Consider the following 8,244-nt stretch of genomic DNA (forward strand, 5'->3'; position numbering starts at 1 on the left):
TTACTGGAGTGAGGTGGCATCTCTGTGGTTTTGATTTGCATTTAATTGATACTAGTGATGCTGAACCTTTTTTCTGTACCTGTTGGCCACTTGCATTTCTTCTTTGGAGAAGAGTCCTTTTATTTCTGCTCATTTTTTGGACTGGATTATTTGTTTTTTTGAGTTGTGTAAGCTCTTTGTAGATCTTTGATATCAGTCCCTCATCTGTCATATGGTTTGTAAATATTTTCTCCCATTCAGCGGGGTGTCTCTTTGTTTTGATCATTGTCTCTTGCTGTTCTGAAGATTTTTATGTTTATGGAGCCCCAACTGTTTACAGTCTCCTTTGTTTTCTTTGCTTCTGGAGAAGAATCCTCAAAGACGTTCCTGAGGATTGTGTCATGGAGTGTTTGGCTGTGTTCCCTTCTGTGTATTCTATGGTGCCAGGTTTTACATGTAAGTCTTTCATCCACTTGAGTTGGTTTGTGTATAGTGTGAGGTAGTGGTCTAGTTCCATTCTTTTGCATGTTGCAATCCAGTTTCCCCAGCACCATTTATGGAAAAGGCAATTCTTTTTCCAATGTATATTCTTTGCTCCTGTGTCATAGGTTAGTTCCTCATTGTTCTCTGTGTCTGGTTTTGTTACAATAAAGTTTTCATTTCAATAGCTTTGTAATATTGTTTGATGTCTGGGAGTGTAATACCTCCTTTCTATACCCCTTTTATCAGAACTATTGCTACTAGAGTTTTTTGTGATCCCATGTGAATTTGAACAATTTTGGTCCCATTTCATTGAAGAAGACCACTGTAATTTGTACTGGAATTGCATTGAATCTCTAAATTGCAAAAAATGGGAAGTCCCACCTAGGTTTGTTATGTTTTCCCAATTGTGAAACATTCATAAAACAGAGTGTTAATAAAAAAGTAGGTTCTATTTTTTCTATAATTTCTAAAAAGGTGTTATTTTCTATAAATTCTAAAACACACAAAGTAGGTCTGTTCTCTAGAGATGAAGAAAGAATGTTTCAGATTGAATGGCAAAGGCATTTTATCATAATGGATGACAAGTTTCTGATCATATATTAGTATATTCTTCCACTTTTCTGCTGATGGAACTGTAAGTAAGTCCGTCCTTTTGTCATCTGCTTTATGTGCCACCAGAGAAAATGTTGCACTCAGGTGACATAATTGCAGGATAGTGCCAGTGTGCTTTATAAAGGAATCAAAGAGAGGAATTAATTCAGGAAATTCAAAACATGCAACCGGAAAACAGGAAATTGATAATGAACTTAGAGCCATGTCTCTGGTCACCTGTGTCTGTGAAATCCACGATCCTCGATTGCAGGCTGGTCACCAGCCACTGAACAAGGCAGGGCCAGACCCACACATCCGTGGACTGTCCTTTCTGAAGCTGGGCCTGGGGTCTGAATTTGTACCTGGCAAGCAAGGTCATGTCGCTGCTGACCTGGGCAGGCTGGTTCATGTCCTCCTTTCTTTGCCTCCTGGGGAGAGGAAAGGGAGGAACCAGATGTTTCTGAGGGCTGTCTTCAGTCATTACCTCGGTCCTCGCTCCCTCACAAAAGACAACCTGTTGTGTCATGTCATTTATTTACAGTCTCAAAAAGCTCTTCAGTGGCTCCCCCTGACCACACTCAGGCTAAAGTCCAAGCCTCCAGACAAGCTTGTGAGAGTCTTGTCATTGGCTCCTGCTGTCTCAGGCCTGCGACCCCTCTCTGACAACCTCCTGTGTCAGGTGCCCCTTCTAGGGAAAACTGTGGCATCTCAAGCTCCTTGTCACAACTCTTGCACCATCTGTTGAAGTTCCCTGTGCCCTGATTCCTCCTGAGGGTGCTCTGAGATGTAGGCTCAGCTCAGCTCGTGTCCTTGGCATCTAGCAGACAGTGGGTGCTTGGCAACAACAGGTGAAGGGGTCGTGTCTACCTCTTGAGTCAGGGGATACTGGAAACCGAGGCTCAGGAATAGGAGGAAAAACCTATATCCCCCACCCCGGGCCTTCCTGAGCCTAGAACCTTCTATTTTGGCAGAGATTGTTTTCTTGGCGCTCTTGCCAGTCATTTCCTCTCTGCCCTTACTCAATGCAGGTGGAAGTGCATCCCTGGGGGGGAAGTGCTGGTGCAGCCCTGCCCAACTCTCTCTCAACTGTCAGGGTCCTCGATGCCAGGAATGACCCTGCCAGGTGGGCACTAATCACTTATGGACAGAGGGGAGGGTGCAGTTGTCGCATCACCAGGGAGGGGCTTCCAGCCACAGGGAGGACGAAGGTGCTCAGAGAGTCTGTGCAGCTTCCATCCCATGCAGCGACCAGCTCCAGTGGGACCCGGGGTGTGGTGGACACAGCTGCAGGGTGAGGCTCCTGGGTGGACCGCGGTGCACTTTTACCTTGTTCCATTGTATCCTCTGCTCCGAGCACTCAGAGAACAGCAGTTTTCAGACTTTCCCATGCCCGTGGGTCTCCTGGGGATCCCCTCACAGTGTGGGTTCTGACCCAGTTGGGTGCTCAGGAATGAATCCAGACCTCTGTGCTCCTCCGTGCCCAAAATGCAATCTGCCAGAGCCTGGTGGTTTTCCACATCCAGCCCTCCCTCCCCTGGGTCCTCCAGACTGTTGCCCCACCCACCCCCACTCTGCCTTCAGCTACCCACAGGGAGATGCTCCTCACCCTCCCTCTGGGCTCACCTTCTGCCCAGATGAAAGCACAGTGGGTGCTGCCTCACTGGGTTCTGCAGGACCAGGTTCCTCTCCTCCCCCACTCCAGGTCCACAGCCCAGACCGTGACTTCACTCCAATTCTTGGGGGATCCCTGAAAGGGGATGACAGGACTCACTTACGGTGGCGACACCTGCACATTGTCCTGCTGCATCAAGGCGGTGTGGACGTTCCAAGTGAAGTGAAGACAAGTAGCCCACGTTTCCTCCAGAGATGCTGACGGTCTCAACACTCTAAGATCCATGAGGAAGGCTCAAGTGTCCTTGGGTGGAGATGTGGGTGAGGATGTCCATTTTATGGCATCTGTACACAGTTCCATTTCAATTTTGCTCAGATGGTTTGAGCTTTAGATTAGAACATTCATTGCCATTTTTGAAAAATCTCCATGTCAAATACAATTCAGGGCATGGGCAGACATCGCCTGAGGCTTTGCCAGTGTCTTCGTGATGTTCTTTTGAGGTCGGCTGATGTCAGTTCGTTTAGAGTTAAATATTTTCAGGTAAAGATACAATTCCTTTTTAAAAAAGGGACTTTAGATATTGTTGGTGCACTTCTGGTCCCTTGACATGGCTCTGCTCATTTGCAGAGTTTTTTTTTTTTTTTTCCTTCCTCATTTCCTTATTGGTGTCTTAGCACCCAAATTATTGAAGGTGTTCTGGGCTCGTAGGGTGGCAAGCCTGCCTGGAAGTCAGCCCACGCTGCACTTCAGCATAGTGGAGCTCTCTGTTCTGCCGCCACCGTCTTTGTTGTTGACTGTGGACCCTCTGCTGCCCTCAGGATCTCAGCTCTAGGGGGAGACAGAAAATGACAGGGTGCCGTCTGGGAGGACACTGGGATGGCTTTCACCGTGGGGTGAGTTCATTGGGAAAACAGGAATTTCATTCTATTCTGTCCTATTTATCTGGTTTGTGTTTTGATAAAGGCAATGAACAGGTCAGAGCAAGGATCTTCCTGTCATTTCAAATTTTGTGTTAAGAAATGTTGTGGCTCCACTCACCATTTTGCATTTTTCGTTTCCACTGGCATGTACTTGCACAACTTTCACAACTATTGCGTCTGAAAATTGGGTGGGTCTGGACTTTGAAAGAGTGTCTTATTTCACTTTTTTTTTAAACCAAATCAAATCAACATGAAGCTTCTGGGTGAAACAGAATAAACTTAAAATTTTAGAAATTAAACTAAAAAAAATGGCAAAATGCATTTATTGGTATTAACAGATGAGCAGGAGTCTAGGTTCAGGCCAGAAACACAAACCCTTTCACTGAAATAGTTGAGGTGAGCTTGACTCTCTCTACATGAAGCCACTCTGCCTGTGCCTTCCTGACTAGCAGAAAGGCCGCATTTTCATCCTTATGAAAAGTTCTTCTATGACCACAATGGAATGATTTACAGTAATCGTCATGTTACTGGTTCCTTTCCCCCTGCCAAGGATCGGGGATGTGAGTACACTGATGATGTGTTCATCATATGAGAGAGCTGTGTACCCTCTAGAAAACTTGAAGGGTAGAATAAAATCAAAGTGATCAAGGGTTGAGATCTGTGAGCACATTGCCTCTTTTCTCTTATGCATTTTATGCCTTAATGTCATGCTCATCACTTAGGAAATTGCCATGGTTTTGGAAGATCTGTGCTGCAAATGGGATGCAGAACAAATACATGCTAACTTATGCCATGGAATATTATCTAGCAAGGAAAATGAATGAAGTGCTGATACAAACATTGTACAACATGCATGAACCTTGAAAATAGAATAAGTGAAAGCAGCCAGTCACAAATTATACCTATTGTGTGATTGCATTTACATGAATTGTCTGTAGTAGATAAATAAATCCACACATACAGAAAACAGATGGGCGATTTTTCTATACTAGAGAGGTAGGGACACAGGGAGGATTTGTTAATGGGTTAAATTTCATTACCTCAGAAGTTCATGAATATGTCCTAACATTAAGTTGTGACAGTTCTACAACTATGAGTTTCTAAAACCCACTGAATTGTACACTTTAAAAAGGGGAATTTTTGGTCTATGAATATAAGTGTACTAGTTGATATTTAAATTAAAGGAAGAGGGCCTCCCTGGTGGCTCAGCGGGTGAGCACTAGGTTTTGAAGCTGCCCGCAGCCTCTGCAGTGCCAGTTCGATCCCTGGCTGCTCCCTGGCCACCAGAAGAGGGTACCACATGGTGCGCAGTCCTCTCCTGCTGTCTGCTGCTCCCCTCAGCAATGTACTTCATGCCTCTGCCTGCTCTGCTCCCCACTCTGGCTCTGGTGAATTCTCTCACCCTCCCCACACTTCTGACTGTACCCAGTGCTTGAATGAATGAATGAATAAATAAATATTTTTTTTTAGAAAACAAATTAATTAATTATTGAGGAGGGGCTCCCTGGTGGCACAGGTGGTTGAGTGCTGCACTGTGAAAATGTTTTCAGCCTCTGCAGTGCGGGTTCAATCCTGGCTTGCCAGCAAGGGTCCCACATGGCTCAGCCGACCTCTCCTGTCTCCCTGATTCTCCCCTCAGCATTTTATTTTGTCATTCTGACAGTTCTGTTCCCTGCTCTGTCTCTGGTGAATACTCTCAGCCTCCTGTGCATCTGCCCTGTACCCCAGCTCTTTTATAAATGAAAAAAAAAAAAAGAAAATCTTAAAAAAAAAATAAAATAAATGAAGAGATTGCTTCCATGGGCATTTAAATTCAATTTTAAAAACCCTGTAAGGGGGCTTCCCTGGTGGCACAAGGAGTTAGATGCAACCTATGAAACTGTCTTCAGCCACTGCAGCCCAGGTTCAATCCCCACCAGGGAGATATCCACACGGTGCAACAGACCTCTCCTGTCTCACACAAAACTGCTTCCCTGAGTGGTGTATTTCAGTCAATCCACCTGTTCTGTTTCTCACTGTCTTTGGTGGATCCTCTCACCACCCACAATCCCTGCATCGCTGGCCTGTACCCCAGCTCTTGTATGCATAAATAAACAAATATTTTTTTTTTAAACAAAACCTGTAAGACCACAAACGATACTGACTTGAGGTCAGAACCTGTCCTGGTAGACAATTTCTATCCTCTGGGTGACATTTATGCTTGCTGTCTGCATCTAAGGGGCAGATTTCTCTTTACCCTCCCTGGACTCTAATATGTACAAGGCAAGGCCATGTCTTCCAGGTTTTGTCTCCTGTACTGAGCACCTGCTGTGCTGGGCTTGCAGAAGGAATCATACATGTTTGTTAAGTGCATTATATCCCATTCACTCATCCCATCCATACTGATCAGTATCAATCTAACACATGTATCATGCAAGAGAGAAAAACAGACCCCAGAGTACAAGGCAGAGATGGTTTGAAATCCAAAGTGCTTTGGTGAAACTCATATAAAGCATCAGGAGTGAGTCATAGATTAATATACAGGGACCCTTGATTCCTGGATTTGCACTACCCCACTCAAGTCTGTACTACTTGTATTAGCCCTTTACAGAAATAACGGGCACTTTTTAAATTGTTCTAAATGTACATATAAAGGCTATTTCTCTGCCCTATTCACCAAAGGAAACTTGTCTTCCTCGGCATCAAATGCTGCATGTCTGTCCTCTCTGAAAACAATTTTAACATCAGTAAGAAAACCTTTAACTCTATGGATCTGGGTTTTCATTTCCTAACAATTAAGCTGTCATTTCATACTGTCCACAATCTTCCACTTCTTTCATTTTTGGAGCATATCAAGTTGGGATAAATTATAAATTTGACTCACTCAAGATACCACCTGAAATCATTCTATTTTATCAGTGTCCAGAATGTAAACAAACAGGGCAGATTTGTTCTTCAATAAATTCAATGTTATGCAATGGAAGGCTGTGATTTCTTAGTATAATAAAACTGCAAGCAGGGTGACCATGTGGTGTCAGTCACAGAACATAATGCAGACACAAAAAGGTGAGAGTCTCAACGGGTGGGTCTAGACCTAGAGAGCACAGATGTTTTGGTGGAGGGACATTCATTATCTACTGAGTGTTTGGTGTCCTGAGTCCACCCGGGGCAGGCTCTCCTTGGAAGCATGAAGTTGTCTATCAAAGTCTTGTGCTGGATGTTTCACCTGCAGCCCAGCTTCCCCTTCCTCACCCCCATTCTAATTCAGCCCCCATTTCTGTGTCCCACTTTGCCCAAGGCAGTCCTGGGAAATGATTCAATTCCTTCAGGAAACCCATCGTGTTGTAGAAGAGATGAGGTCTGTTATCTTGCATCTGTAGGTGACAGTGGGTCAGCACTAATGTTATTGAGGGCACAGCTGGAAACGGAAGTGTGCTAATTAGCCCTGAATTAATGGTTGCTGGACTGGGTAGGGTTATATAATCACCATCTCTGGTGCAGTCCTCATTTAAAGCTGAATGCATTTTAAGCATGTAGGGCCCCTTGCACATCCCGAAAGAGCCACGCTAGGGCATGTAGATTTGAGAAAACATTGCTCTTCAGGCCATAGTTCTGCCCCTCAAAGACTGCAAGCACGCTACCACCCAAGGCTTGCCCCTGCTGGTCCTTCTGCATGTCCTTCCTTGCTTTCAGAGAGGCTTTCCCTGAAGTCTTGATTTAAGACAATATGGCCTTTATTCTTCCTTGTTTATTTCTTCTCCATAGTGTTAACCGTCAAGCTATCCAACACACTGCAAGCTTAGCGATGTTGATGATGTGTCATCTTTTTCATTTTTATTATAGAAGCACCATTGGTTTACATTTTTGTTAGTGTTTTTGGATAGAATTTCCCCTCAGGTGCAAAAACCTGTACTTGTGTGCTTAGCAGAGATGAATGGATTTCCTTCCCCAAATGGAGTTTTTAAAGGAATAGAGGAACCAAATGAAGAAATATCTCAGTGGCCATATGGAAGAGATAATGTGGTATATATACATATATACACAATGGAATGCTACTCTTTAATCAAAAAAAGATAAGTTCACACCATTTATGGCAACATTAATGGAACTGGAAGCTATTATGCCAAGCAAAGATAGACAGAAGGGCAAAGATAAATACTGGATGATGTTACTTTTCTGTGGAATATCAAGAAACCAAAGAAAGTTTGTCAGAGACAACTTTAGATTCAATTTTTTGGTGATGTGTCTTCTTACCTAGGAACACCAGCACCTTGAGGGCAGGGACAACAGAGTTCTTCTACATATAGTAGGCTAAGTTAACAGTTTAACCATCAACTCAATGCCTTCCAGGATAGATCATATTGCACAGGTTTGCTGGACCTGTAGTAATGTTCTGACAGGTCTATGACTCCAACCCCCAATTTAAAAACCAATAGCAAGTCCAGATTTGATTTAACAAAGTCGAGACAGTCAGAGTTACCTGTAATGTGGGGAGATGTAAGGACAAATGTTATGGAATCTCTTATTTTGACAAGTGCCCTCAGACACGCTTGTCCCTCAGGTCATTAGCTCATTTCCTTTGTCTAGCAACTTATAAACACGATAGGACTGTGGACTTTCTGGACTTTTCTTTGCTTCTCACCAGAGGAACTCTTCAAAACAAACAAAGTTATTGTCTTG

Source organism: Talpa occidentalis, unplaced genomic scaffold (genome assembly GCF_014898055.3).
Source record: "Talpa occidentalis isolate TD23 unplaced genomic scaffold, MPIMG_talOcc4v2.1 talOcc4.18, whole genome shotgun sequence".
Taxonomy (NCBI): domain Eukaryota; kingdom Metazoa; phylum Chordata; class Mammalia; order Eulipotyphla; family Talpidae; genus Talpa; species Talpa occidentalis.